Genomic DNA, 16,020 nt, shown 5'->3' with positions numbered 1-16,020 from the left:
TAATTTAAAAAATATATTATATAAATGAGCCATAAAAATTTAATTTCTAATAATGGAATAGAAACAATAGATCAGTTAATCATTCACTTAACTAAACTAGCTGCTGCTTACAGAAAAAGTTATAAATTTTGTGGGAGAGTAAGTACCGGATTATATATTACAGCAGGTATCTTTGGTTGCTCAGCTGCATTAGCACTTGTTCCAGCTATTCCTATATTTGTAGCAGTTGCTGGCGCTGTTCCATCAATAATTACCATATTTACTAACAGATTAAAACTTGACGACAAGAAATTTATTTTAAAAGCACATCATCACAAAATAAAACAACTTATAACAAAAGCACGGATTGGAAAAGTAAATAAGGAAGAAGGGAAAAAAGTTATTCAGGATATTTTTACAATACTATTAGAAATGCAGAAAGAAAAAAAATATTCAATGCCTTTTGAAACGTATATGAAGGAATTTGAACTTAACGGATATAAAAGTAAAAAAGAAGAAGAGCTGTATTAAATTTTACGTGTGTTTTTAGAGATTTTTTTTCTATAAGTATATTATATATAGATGGTTAATAGAAAGGTAGATAGAATGATTATGCCAAAATTATCTAGCACTTTAGGAGAATTAATGAATCCAGACAAAAATTCATATAAAAAAGTTCTTAAAAGAAGAAATGTTATTAAATCAAAACTTGATCAAATAGTTAGTGATGAATATAAAAATCACGTTATTGATAAATTACAGAATGTTATAGATCCTTATCTTTTAAAAAATAATTTATTTGAATGGAACTGTGGTTGTCTATTAACTGAAGAAGAAAATGCTGAAAGATTATGTGATTGTCCCAGACCAAATAATATTCGAAACAATCCTAAAAAAGTTATTGCAACCAATTATGATACTAATGAAGAAAAAACATATAAAAGCACTTATGCAGCATCCAAAGACCTTAATATTAATTCAGGGTTAATAACAATGTGCTGCAAAGGAAAAAACCAAGTTAAAAGTGGAATATCAAAAACCAGTGGAAAAAGATATAAATTTAAATATTTTAATTCTTCTTAAACTTTATTTATTTTATTATTTTTTTAATCATTTTTTCCTTAGTGATTTTTTTTTCTAAATATAATATATAGATGGAAATCGAGAGATCTACAAAACAATATTATAAGAAATTTGAACTTAAAATTACATATAGACAAGATCCAAAGAATCAATTATATTTAACTATAAACGACTCTTATGAAATACTTAAATCTGAACTTAAAACTTTAAAAGGTATAAAAATAAACGTTGTTTTAAAAATAACTTTTGCAAAAATGGATAAAACTGATACAATATATAAATCAGCTTATTTTCAATCAAAGGCTTTAGAAATTATTAACACAAACGAAATAAAAAAAAACTTTACATCAAGCTTTTGATGAAATAATAAATAGAGTTGGTAATTGGATTTCTGAAGGAAGTGGCTGGAGAATAGAGTCAGTTGATGCTCATTATATAAATAGATATATGTATAGTCCATTGGCTGCTTCAAGTTATTTAGAATTACCAAAACCATTACAAAATTCAATGAAAGGATTAATAAATATAAAGAATGATGATAACGAATGTTTTAGATGGTGTCATTTAGCTTACAAATTTCCTGTAACAAAACATTCTGAAAGAGTTTCAAATTATAAAAAAACAAATAAACGATCTTGATTATACTGGAATTAAATTTCCTGTTACATTAAATCAAATATCTAAAATAGAAGTTTTAAATGCTAATTTTAATTGCTAATTACTAATGATAAAATAACTGATGATGACTGTAAGAGGGCTAAAGCCACTGTAGTCCAACATTATGTTTGGATAAAAGACTTTAATAGATTAATGAATAACAAAACAAAAAACACAAACAAGAAACATTTTTGTAGATCTTGCCTGCAACACTTTACCCAAGAAAGAATATTAAATGAACATATTCCAAATTGTTTAGCTATTAATGGTATCCAAGGTGTAAAAATGTCAAAAGAGGGAAGTAAAGTACAATTTAAAAATTATCATAAAGGTTTAGCAGTACCTTTTGTAATTTATGCTGATTTTGAATCAATAACTAAAAAAGTTTTAACTGCTTTACCATCACCTGAATCTTCATTTACTGAACCATATCAAAATCATATAGATTGTGGTTACGGTTATAAAGTTGTTTGTTGTTATGACGATAAATATACTAAACCAACCCAGATTTATAGAGGTCCTAATGCAGTTTATAAATTTATTGAAAAAATGCTTGAAGAAGAGGAATATTGTAAAGAAATATTTAAAGAGCACTTTAACAAAGAACTAAGAATGTCTAAAAAAGATGAAAGTGAATTTAAAAAACAAAAGTTTTGTCATATTTGTGAAAAAGAATATATAGAAGATTCAATCAAAGTAAGAGACGAAAAACAAAGTTTTCCGAATGGACCAAAGACAAAGTCTTCGGAAAGTTACACTTTACCAAAGGTCCGTGACCATTGTCATATAACAGGAAAATTCAGAGGAAGTGCTCACTCAGAATGTAATATTAATTTTAAACTAACACACAAAATTCCTGTTATTTTTCATAATTTAAGAGGTTATGACGGTCATTTTATTATGCAACAAATAGGAAAATTTAAAAAAGAAATTAATGTTATTCCTAACAATATGGAAAGATATATGGCATTTATGATTTCCGACTTAGTCTTTATTGATTCATTTCAATTTATGTCTCAATCATTGGATAACCTAGTAAAAAATATTCCAGAATTTAAATACTTATCTCAAGAATTTGATAAAAATATAGAATTATTAAAAACAAAAGGTGTTTATCCATATGATTTCATGGATTCATTTAAAAAATTCAAGGAAACAGAATTACCTTCTAAGGAAGAGTTTTATTCAATTTTAAATGAAACACATATCTGACAACGAATATGAACATGCTAAAAATGTTTGGAATAAATTTAAAATTAAAACAATGGGAGAATATCATGATCTATATTTAAAAACTGACGTGTTACTTTTAGCTGATGTATTTGAAAATTTTAGAAAACTATGTTTGGAGTACTACAAATTAGATCCTTGCCATTATTTTAGTAGTCCTGGGTTAGCTTGGGATGCAATGTTAAAAATGACTGGAATTAAGTTAGATTTAATAACTGATATTGATATGTATCTTTTTATTGAAAAGGGACTGAGAGGAGGAATAAGTTATATTTCAAACAGATACAGTAAAGCAAACAGTAAATATATGAAAGATTATAATCCTGAATTAGAATCTAAATACATTATGTACCTCGACGCCAATAACCTTTACGGTTGGGCTATGTGTCAACCTTTACCCTGTGGAAACTTCAAATTTATATCCGAAAAACAATTCAAGAAATTAATTGCAAAAGGTAAAACTAACTTTATAGTTAAATGTGATCTTGAATATCCAAAAGAATTACATACTGTACATAATGATTATCCTTTAGCTCCTGAAAAAATTATTATACCAGATCAATGGCTTTCTGATTATAGTAAAAATATTAAAACAGAATTTGAAATAGGAAAAAGTAATGTAAAAAAATTAGTTCCAACTTTAATGAAAAAACAAAATTATGTAGTTCATTTTAAAAATCTTGAACTATATACACAATTAGGGTTAAAAGTAACAAAAATACATAAAATATTAACTTTTGATGAAAGTCCTTGGTTAAAAAAGTATATTGATTTTAATACTCAAAAAAGATCTAAAGCAAAAAGTTCATTTGAAAAGGACTTTTTTAAGTTAATGAACAACTCTGTATTCGGTAAGACGATGGAGAATTTACGCAAGAGGGTTAATATTAAATTAACACATGATGAAAATATTTTATTAAAATACATAGCCAAACCTTCATTTGTTAGTTCAACGATGTTTAACAAGAATTTGTTTGGTATTCATAGAATAAAAGAAAGTTTGTTATTAAACAGACCTTGTTATGTTGGAATGTGCATTCTAGATTTATCAAAATATTTAATGTATGATTTTCATTATAATTATATTAAGGAAAAGTATGAAAACTCAGCAAAGCTTTTATTCACTGACACTGATTCATTATGTTATGAAATAAAAACCAAAGATGCATATGATGATTTTTATAAGGACAAAGATTTATTTGATAATAGTGATTACGATAGTAATTCAAAATTTTATTTTGATCATAATAAAAAAATAATTGGAAAATTTAAAGATGAAGCTGCCGGCATTCCCATTGTTGAATTTGTTGGATTAAGAAGTAAAATGTATTCTTATTTATTAGAAAATGAAGTTAATGTTAAAAAATGTAAAGGAATTAAAAAACTTGTTGTTAAGAAAACAATAGTTCATAAAAATTACAAAGATACTTTGTTTAATTCAACCCAAAGTAATCACACCTTTAAAGTTATTCGTTCTGATAAACACAATCTTTCCAGTTATGTTACAAGTCGAAAGATTTCCTGCGGCCAGAAGTTATACCAGGCTAAAAAGTAACTTATGAGTGAATATCGTACTTGTTTTTTTTTTTTATCATACCATTACGCTTTACATAGGAAAAATAACTCCATTCTACATGTTGTACAAGCAGACCTATGAAATATATATTTCTTAATTCTGAAAGTTATTGTTCTGAGCAAAAATAACTATATTTCCCTTTCATGTATGGCATAACTTTTAGCTCAACAGGCCACATTCCTTGACTATTGAAATACTTTACTAGAACTATTACAACTGTGATTCATGCCTTCACTTGGACTTAACTGACATATAGAGCAAAAAAACAACTAGGTATCAATATTGATCACCGCTGAAAGTTTGAATAAGTTATATGAAATAATAAATAAGGAATTCAGGTCACAAGACTTTCTCTATATATATCATACAGAGTGCCAGCTTTATTGCAATATAGGCGTTCCATAAATGCGATAAGCCAATCGCAAATCGGTAAAATATCACGTGAAATCGCCCAGTCTCCATGTGCTTTACTACTTGTTGCATTCCAATATACCTGCGGCCTCCAGGCCGCAGGTAATAAATAAAACATCTTTATCATGTTATGACGATAAAAGATATATTCTTGATAATGGTATTGATACATTAGCTTATTCTTAAATTAATTCTTAAATTAACTCTTAAATTATAGAACCATAAATTGTTAACTGAATATTCATAACGTTTAAAGAATTAATATAAATAACATCATTTATTTTAAATTCATTTGCATAATTAACAGAAATAGATTCATTTTTTCTATTATTTTTTACATTATAACTTTGAAGAATTACATTTTCTCTATTTTTTAGTTGTAATTTAGCTTCTCCTTTATCTAATTTAATTGCATCAACAAGAATAATTAAGATGCAATTTTGTTTAATTGTTACATTATTACCATTTTGAACTAAACCAGGACTAGCATTTACAGTTTTCCATTGAAATAATCCATCATCGGTATCTTGGGTATAACATGTTAAAAACAATGGAGGTTTTCTTATTAATTGTCTTTCTATTTTATTTACTTTTTCATTTATATTATTGAATATTCCCATTATATTAATTATTCCAGTTAAATAAAACACAGTTTTAATAAGTTTTAATTAAAACCCGGAAGAAAATTTACATGTCCTTATTGGTTAAAATAATTTATAATAGTTTGTTCATTTTGTTTTACATTATTAATTTTTAGTATTTTATCTTGTAACATTTTAATGAAAAATAAACAATAATATCCACAGAGTGTACTTGTTTTGTCTTGATATTGAACATTGTTGTATTTTACATTTGGTATATACTTAATTACTTCTTTCGGCGGAGGAAGTCCAAATGGATCGAAATACATATTATTTAAGTAACAAACCCAATGTGTTCCAGGACCAACAGAGTCATCCAAATTTATAATTCCACACTCGTCCTTTTCTTTTAATTTTGGTAAATTATTTTTACTAAACACACCCCTAAAGTTTTTAATTTTTAATTGTTTTACCCATTGTTCAATTTCAAAGTTAGATATTGGTTTGTTTATAAATTTTATTTTTTTTTACTATAGGAATTCGTCTGTAAGGTCTCCGTTGTGAATCAATCTGTATACCCTGGCCATGTCCCTTACCACTTAACAAAGATGTAATCAAAGGTATTCCTAGACTAGCAGCCAACATACCTAAAAAGCCGCCATTTTGTTTTTGTTTTTGTGTTAATTTAATTACTCCAGATCCAACTAGTTGCTTTCTTTGATTAGGTGTAAGATATGGTGATATCATATTTCTCTTATCATTAGCTACTGAAATCATACCATTTCCAAGTATTTTACTAACACCAGTACTGGCCAGCCCAGACAAAGCGCCAATGCCTAGAGGGGCTAATATTTTTGGAGCTATTTTTGCTGCCATTGGAAGAATTGTTTTTCCTAACAAACCAGCCAAAGCTCCTAAAAATCCACCATTTTGACCTTGACTGGACATTTGACTTTTTGAAATTGTAATTTCTAATCCCTTATTATTTGCAACAGCTTTTTTAATTTGATTAATTTGTGTTTTTGTTAAAAGTAAAGGGAAGTTTCCACGTAATTGTTCATGTTGTAATCTAAAAGTATGTGGAATTTTATTATTATAAGCTTGTGCTAAATTTTTCTTTTGTCCATCTGTAAGGTTAACTTTATATTCAATATAATTTGATGACATTATATATTTAAAATTTATTTTATTTAAACAATAACAAGTTCATTTCCAATAGTATTTATTTCAACTGTTTCCTCATACAATACAATTGCGTAAACACGGACATGTGCTGCCGGCCGAACATTTAATTTAGCTGTTAATGTAATGTGTTTAGGATCTTCTGTTATTACTTCCTTTTTATATTCTAAGTTAAAATGAACAAATCCAAACAAACTTTGAAAATTAAATCTATTTAAGAGACTTCCAGTAGTCTTATTATTTTGTTTATAATAATAATTAATTACATCATCATATATTCTTGATATACTTGTGTATTCTGTTTCCGGATAAAAAACACCATTACCAACTTCAAGACGACAAGATTCCAATGTACAATCATCATCTGCTGCATTAGCTTTAAATGTATCTAATAAATGTGGATTCTGTCTTTGTGCATTACTTTTATCAGGTCGTTGTAAATAAACAAATACATGTTGTGGTTTTGTTACACCAGCTGTTATTCTAAAAGTTATGTTCGTCTGTCGTGTATCAGTTGATTGTGTTATCATTTCCCGAAGGTATGACCATCTTGCTTTTTTAAATCTTTCAGTAGCAATTAGATCAAACCCAAATTCATTGAAAATTAAACGTGGAACCCATAGAATTAATTTTGTTACAATTACTCTACCAGCATCAGCACCATTAGCTCTAAAAATTAATTCATCATCATCTGTCAGCTGCAGTGTTATTTGAATTTGACTTGGAGGTAAAATATTAGTTTCTAAACCCTGAAAAAATGAATAATTATTTAGTGGAATTTTAGCATTTACCTCATTACCACCCTGGATTAATCCTTTTCTAAAAGCAAAACCTGAATTATCAGCAGCAGCAGCAGTAGCAGTAGTATCTAAATAGATAAATTCATTTGTTCCAGTTGATTTTGCATAATCCTCAGACAATTCAACCAAACTCTTTACATTTACTACCTTATATAAATTATTACAATCATATACAATTTTTCCATTTTGTTTAACCACTAACTGATCAATTAAAGAAGCTGCATTATTAATTAGAGCAATTTGATCTCCATCAGCATAATTATTACCGTTAGCAAGCTTATTTACTTTAAAACTTACTTCAAAATAAGCATTAAACCAATCAAAATATGAACTTCTATCATTAATTGTAAAGTGATAACCGTTTTTTTGTTGCTTAACATTATTTCCCAAGACAGATATTAAAGCTGTATCTAATTGAATAGGAGTTAATTCATATCTTTCACAATATTGTTTTGTTCTATATATGTTTTGGGAATGTAACTGTGTACAACAACTATGGAACAAATTACATATGTACCTTGACAAGAAAAATCTCAAAACACAATTTAGCTTAGAGGTAGTCAGTTTTGGTATCGCTGAAAGGAACGTAAAACGAAAAAATGTGATAAACTTTATAATATTTCTAATGAAATCTTACATTTTTCAAATCAAAAATAGAAAACAAACACTCAGTTTTGACAGTTTCATATCATATCATATCTTAAAATCAGGATAAAACTTGAAAAAGAAATTGCATTATCAAATGACAAAATAAACCAACATAATATCAAATGGTCTGGTTTTGAGGTATGAATGTAGATGCTGTTGGCTATAATAATAATAAAAAAAAAAAGAAAATATCTTACATATTTTATTCTTCATCTATATAATAAAATGATACTTTCTAGACAGTGTGTCTACAAATTGACTTTTACATGATTGTAGCATAAATAACCATTACAATTTTTAGACAATTATATGAGATTGGAGACGATCTAAACATCCAATAATATCTACTCTTTTTAACTTTTTTCTCTCTTAGATGTTTTGTTCTCTAATTTTTTTCATCTAAAAATATATATATAGAAAAAGTCTTCTTGTGACATCCATTACTACAAATGTTTGTTTAATTAGATGACCATAAAATACATGTTTTGTATCTATTGTTAAAAACATTTATCCAAGTCATCATATTTTGTAAATGTATGAAGATTGAAAAATAAATTATAAAAAAAAAAATATTGTTTTGTTCTAAACATGTATATATTATATATTATTTTATTTTTTATAAATTAATTTGTTAATACGTTTTTGTCGAGCTAAAGTCCCAGATCCTGATAATAATCTATTTAATCTTATATTAATATCCTCCTCCTTATTATTTTTACTGTTATTCTTTTCTTGTAATTCCTTAGCAATTAAATTACCAACTGCCGGAGCAGGTTTCTTTTTAAATTTTTCAACAATTTTATCAGCAGCTAAATTTCCAACTTCCGTTCCAACCTTTTTTGTTCCACTTTCAAGTGCTGCTTTTCCTGCTGTTTCCAAAGCTTTTTTTCCAGCTGTGCTAATTGAAGATGCAACTCCGCTTGAAAACAATTTCGTTAAAGTGTCAAAGATACCTGTACCAAGGACTGAGTCCTCGGAGACCACAGGTATACCGTGTATGATTTCTTTTCCCGTGTGAGCATCAACATAAATAAATATTCCTTTATTTTTGTCATAAACTTTTTTGTACATTATATAAAACTAAAATTTATAATTTCATATTTCTTTTAAAATTAGTGTAAAACTTGTTTCAACCTCATTAAAATTAATTATTCTACCAAATACATCTGTAATATATATTCTAATTGAATTTATAATATATTTATTAATTTCAGAATATCCAACTCTTTGTGGTTCTTTTGTAAATGGATAAGCTCTTGTTAAATCTGCAGTACTTAAAGCATAGATAATATCACTGAAATTACCATCAACAAGTGAATTATCAATAAGATCACAATGAATGTAAATTGTATCCACAGAGTTAGTTATATTTGGTGTTGTAGTTCCCCATTCAGTATTTCTCAATGCTTTTTTCTCAAATCCAAGCAATGTATGAAAATTTGACATTCTTAAATCCAACATAAAATTATCCGTAATTGAAATCAAAATCTTAAAACTACTTAAATCAAATTCCAAACTTATTGGAGCAATTTCTGATTTATTAAATTCAAAATCATCATTACTTATTAATGTTTCCCTAATATAATTATTAATATCTGTGTAACTGTAAGAACCATTTGTAAATATGATATCTTTCCATTCTTTACCATTATTGTAACGAATTCTTTTATTGTCATATTCATCACTAATATTATGCCAAGAGTAGGTCATAGTGTTAATACTATCCAAACCAACAACATAAGTTTTATTTTTATCTAAAATTAAAGAACGACTAAATCTGACTGTAAAATCACTCGGAGTATTTTTGTTATCATTTTTAACTGTTTCAGAACTTAATACTATTTTTTGTTCCATTTATATATTCAAGAAAAATAATTTTTATATAACATTTCATGTTGTTCTGGTAACAATTTATTCATTTTTAATAGTTCATCAATTATGTTAATACCTTCATTTTTTAGTTCTTCATTATTATTTCCAGCATCAATTGAACCACAAATTAACTCCAAGTCATTAACCAATTCTTTTGGATTACATGGACAAACGTCATAACCTTGTCCCCTAATTACTTTTTTAAATTTCATAGATCTTTTATTGATAGGCAATCCTGATTTTTCTGTTAATTCTTTAAATATTTTTCTTGAATGAATTGAATGTTTTTTATTATTGTTATATCTTTTATTAATCAAATCAATCAAATCATTATCTACTTTAGTGTTAATTACTTCTTTTCCAGTTATTCTATCCTTAGCAACCAATTTGTTTTGACCATAAAGTTTATTTAAGTTAATAATTAAATTACCATATTGTCCGTTTGGTGAAACTTTATATGGATTATGATGTTTTATTCCTTGTCCATATGTAGAAGCCATACCAAGAATATGATTTAACCGTTTTTTGTACTTTGTTAATTCGCCTTGGTTATGTTTTAATTCTTTTACTTCTTTTTGTTTATTTGGATCTTTTGATCTTGATTTGCTAGCTATTGGACCATTTAATTTTTTAATATTTTCAGTAACACCATCTATTGTAGCTTCAAGATCGTCTTTATCTATTTTATTAGGATCAATTACATTTGCAGTTAAAAAGTCAAACAATTCAGACGGTTTGTAATATCCATATTCTTCTAAAACATCATTATCCAGAAAAACATCTAAATCTACTGTAGGTATTTCCTTTTCTTTCAGTCTTGCTCCTAATTCTTCTTCTGATTCTTTGGATGTATCATCAGTTGTTTCAGTTATTCCCATCTTTTTTTTCCATAATCTTCTAATTTCTTAAATTCATCTTGAGAAACCCGTCCAACAGATTCATCTCCCCAATCTACCGATGTATAAGGTGTCGATTTTAAAGCTTGTTGTTTTCTTATTTCTCTTTCATAATCTTTCAGTACTTTTTTAATTTCTTTTTCAGTAGGTTCTTTGTTTATTTCCCTGTATTTTTTATATTCCCTCGCCAGTTCTTCAGGAGACCATGTAATTGGTGGTTCTTGGAATAGCTGTGGTAAACCCTGATATGTTTGTATGTCTTTCATTTCATCACCTAATAACGCTAATTGTTGTTTTATTCCAGGTAATGCTTTTAACTGACTTGATAATTGTTCTTTTTGACTTTCTATTCCTTCAGTAATTGGTTTAAAAATTTCAGTGTACATATCCCGATTTGTAGCTTTTTTAATTTTTTCTCTCATTATTTCTTCTCTAAGAGCTCTCATCTTTTGCCCGACTGATTTTTTTCTTATTCTCATTTCATTAAGTTTTGATTGCATTTATATAATAATGTAAGATAATGTAAGATAATGTAAAATAATGTAATATTATATAAATGGAAATTCCAAATTATGATACAAAAAGTGATAAATCCAATAACTTTACACAACATTATCCTTTTATGCCGGATTCATGTTTTAGAATGTTAATATGTGGATCTTCTGGATCTGGAAAAACAAATACATTAATGCATATACTTCGAAAACCTCTTATATATTATGATAAATTATACTTGTATGCTAAAAACCTAGAACAATCTAAATATCAAGATTTAATTAACCACTTAAGTCAAATTGCAAAAAAAAATAAAGTAGATCCAAATGAAATACTTGAATATTCAGCTGATTCCAACCAAATTGAACCATGTGATAACCTTGAATCAGAAAAACAAAAAGTAGTAATATTTGATGATTTTGTATGTGAAGATAAAAAAGTTCAAAATGAAATAACAAAATACTTTATTCAAGGACGTCACAAAAACTGTTGTGTTATTTATTTAAGTCAGTCTTACTATAAAACACCAAAAGATACCCGAATTAACTGTTCACATTATATTTTATTTGAAAGTCCAGGTAAACGAGAAAATGATATGATTTGTAATGAACAAAATATTAACCCTAACTCTTCTGCTAATGCAACAAATCAAAAATTTGATTTTTTATATATTGACAAACCAAGGAAGTTTTTAAGAAAAAACTTTACTGGTAATACATAATGGGAGTTTTTAATAATATAGAACAAATAAGTGAACCTGACAGTATAAGTAAAGTTAAATTTGATATTGATTTAAGTGATTATGCTACTAAAAAACAATACAAAAAGCTTAGAAAGGACATGGAATCATATCTTCACAGAAATAAGGAACTTGATACCACAATGAACAGAGCATTGGATATGGAAGGTAATGAAATAATCAACCTAAGAAATCCAGATAAACCCGCTGATGCAGTTCCAAGACGGTTTATGTATAAAAAAAATTCAAAGTGTAATAGATGACTATAAACTTGAAGATGTCAAAAGTATAAAACAAACACTAGAAGTAGAAGTAAAGAATACTGAAGAATTAACAAAAGATTTTAAAAAGAATTCATTATTAATAGTTGAATTACAAGGTAAAATTGAAGAAGAAATGAAAGCTATGATTGATTCTATTAAAGAACTTGAAGAGAAATCTGATTTGACAGATGACAATATAAAAAAAGTATTTAGAACCAATTTTGAAAAGTTATACACTCAAGTTCAAGAATTAAAAGATAGTATGATTAAACATGAAGAACTAAAAGACAAGATTATTGAAGCTGAAAAAAAGTTACAAAATATGTATCAGTTAGAAATTAGAACAGAAATAAGTAAACTAAATACTGAAACTGAAAAAAAAACACCAAGATTTATTAGAATTAATTTCAAATAAACTTGCAGAATATAAATCTGAATTGGAAAAGGCAGCTTCACAAAGAGGTGATGATCATGACACAGCATTAGATGACTTTAAAAAAGAGCTTAATTCTAAAATAGATGACTTTAAAAAACAAATTCGAAATTGGATTAGTATTGTTGACAACCGTCATAATTTAAAGTATGCAGACTTAAGTAATATTATAAAAAAAATACAAGAAGATATGACGCAGCTTAATGCTAAAGTTGAAGAACATAAAAATGAACTGGACTTTGTAGTTGAAAAATCAGTTAAACAAGGAGAGTTAATTACTGCTAATACTGAAGCAATTAACATAATTAATAATCAGCTAGAAAATTTGAAGAAACAACTTGTAGATATGATTAATAATGTTGATGCACGTCACAATATAAAGTACGAAGAGTTAAGTAAACTTAAAGGTTTATTACAAAAAGATATTAATGAATTTAATGATAAAATTAAAAAAATAATAAATGATCTGGACACTATAATTGAAATATCAGCTAAACAAGGAGAATCAATCACTGCTAATACTAAAGCAATAACCACTAATGTCGAAGAAATTTCTACTAATAATGAAAAATTTCTAATAATTGGGAAAAAATTATAGAAGTAAAAGATGCTTTCTTAAAACAAGAAACACAATTAGCTAGAACAAAGAATACTGTTGACAATCTATCTGCTTCTGAAGTTGCTACAACAAAACGACTTGATGATTTAGCTGAAATAATTCTTAAACTTAAAAAGAAAGACAAAAAAATAAAAGAAGAATTGGAAAAAGAAATAGAAAAAGAAATAGAAAAAGTAAAACATGAAGTGTTTCTTTTTGAATATAACAGCGGTTATAAAACAAATTCAATGTTTGAATACGGTTTTTATGATTACGTAAAAATGAAAAAGTATTTTAACCGTCATGGTATCTGGATATATTCAACATATGAAGATATGGTCGGTCTGAACTATTTAAATGCATTTCAATTAAGACCCGGAATTATCTTAGATTATAGAGATTTTATAAACACAAACCAAAAATATAAAATAGCTGTACTAGATGTGCCTATGAAGGGTGTGTTTGTGGTTGAAAAAACCGGAACTTATATAATAGATATTAAGACTTTATTAGCGGGGGTCGGGTTTAAAGCTGAACCGAGTAAACCGAGTAAAAGCCCAATATCACATTTTATATTTAGGCTGTGGGATGATGATAGTAATCCATTTTTTAGTATATTTATCGATAATGTAAATATAGTAGCCGAGGACTTTGACATTGGATCGGACAAAACAATATCTATGTATAAGAAAAAAATTAAAGTTTATCTAATACAAGGGACAATGTTTGACATTCATCCTTATGATGATTCAACATCTACAGAAATAAATTTTACGCTTTTGACGGATAGTTACATCAAATTCTACATATCGGATGAACATGTATCTTATGATGAAAGTAAACTATTGAGTTAAAAGCTTAATTAAAGTTTTAATTACTATGTGTACCCTAATAATATACTTACTAATTGAAAATAAGATCAAATACCTTACATTTTATTAATAAATATAATCTGCCAAAGTTTTGCCAAAGTTTTGCCAAGTGGCATCAATGTGGCAGTGTCTGCCAACCTGGCAGAAAAATGGCAGGCTTTTGATTGGTTGAATTTGTGGTTTCCCACATTATCATTTTCAAAAAATGCACTTGATTTACCTATGACACAACAGGTACATAAAGGACAAGTATGTGTCTTACAAGTAGGACAAGCTCTCAATACACAATAGAATTGTATTTGTTATAGCGTAGTATTTGTTCTCCAGTTACATTGAAAACCTGATCTTTATCTTGATATGCACTGTCAATCAGGAAGTAAATACGCTACGGTGTATAGATATTTAAGTCAATTTTATTTCAGCTTGTATCTTTGATAAAACCTGTGGGTTTTAAATTGTTTGACATTAGTTGGTTCGGACCGGGGACTAAATGTTTTTTTTTTGGTTAAATCAAAGGTTTTCATTCGGTTTAACTAAAGATTTAAAAGATTTTCAGGGTATCAAGGGTATCAAGTTAGTATTTTAAGTTTAGGGTAAGGTTAAAGTCCACTTATAGAATAGAGGCAAGGGGTCAGGCGAGGTTAAATAGGTCTTCGCACAAACAATTACTATACTACTCGTGCTTGAGTAAAATTTGGCAAAAGTAAATAATTTATGTTATCTATTATCACATTTCATGAGTAATACTTTGCCCGACTGACCTGGTAAATCTACACAAGTATAAAGATGTTGTCTATGCCAACAGCCAGCATGAGGAATGATACAACCTCTATAAAAATCAAGGTCACTGGAACGCTGCAGTAACTATAGAAACAAACTGATGAGGCCACAGATAATAAAACTGTTGTTACACCACTCAGTCCCAATGTCAGTTTTGAATCAATCTGTGAAAATATATAAAAAGTTTGAAGTTATAGTACTATATTGTAAAGTACTGCAAGATATAAACAAGAGGGCGACAACTGCCCTATACTGCTCACCTGATTCAACATGGGTACATGATTTCTCTACCCGATACTTTATACCATATATCAAAGCTCTGTCAGTTTCAGCCAAAAAGATTTTAAAGTTTTTCCTATATACATCTATGCAAAACATGTGACACATGGGTGTGACAATTTAAACATTTACAGAGAAAAAGTAAGTGCTCATATTTAAGGCAGGGAGGCTTGGTTATAAACAAACTATCTTAAAAACAAAAAACACACGCACACACACATACAAATTATTGCTGAAAAATGTAAGACCCCATAAACTTCACACCTTATATAGGCTAAGAGTTAGGATGAGATTAAAGAAGTTGCCTTTGCCTGTGATCTTAACATCCCTCTTTCCTGCAACACACCTTTTAATCATTTTAAAAATGCTTAACAATCGTGTAATTTCACTGGAGTTCCTTCAAGGCTAGATGTACTAGCAAATGTTCAAACAGACATAAAAATGAGTCAAACAATAAATGTGAAATAACGCAGTACATACTAGGATTGAGTCAAGGCCATGAAACTGACCCTGGAGTGCTATCCTTATGTATCCAAACATGATTAAGTAACTCAGTTCAGTAGTCCACACATCTGATCTGCACTCACGGTCCAGTTCATCCTTGATCGCTGAAATATCACAAAAATACTTATTCATTATGCAAACG

At 27.7% G+C, this 16,020-nt stretch overlaps 1 long non-coding RNA gene across 2 annotated transcripts in view; it reads right to left on the bottom strand.

Moving 5' to 3' along the window:
- LOC123555238 (uncharacterized) overlaps nucleotides 1–16,020 on the bottom strand; it is a 42,307-nt gene that overhangs the window by 17,027 nt on the left and 9,260 nt on the right. For both annotated transcript variants that reach the window (XR_008367958.1, XR_008367959.1), the window contains exons 2-3: nucleotides 15,855–15,982; nucleotides 15,077–15,259 (exon numbers count right to left, since the gene is read on the bottom strand). This is a non-coding gene — a long non-coding RNA (uncharacterized LOC123555238). The remainder of the gene's footprint in view (nucleotides 1–15,076; nucleotides 15,260–15,854; nucleotides 15,983–16,020) is intronic.

Source organism: Mercenaria mercenaria, chromosome 16 (assembly GCF_021730395.1).
Source record: "Mercenaria mercenaria strain notata chromosome 16, MADL_Memer_1, whole genome shotgun sequence".
Lineage (NCBI taxonomy): Eukaryota > Metazoa > Mollusca > Bivalvia > Venerida > Veneridae > Mercenaria > Mercenaria mercenaria.
This window is presented reverse-complemented; position numbering and strand designations above follow the sequence as displayed.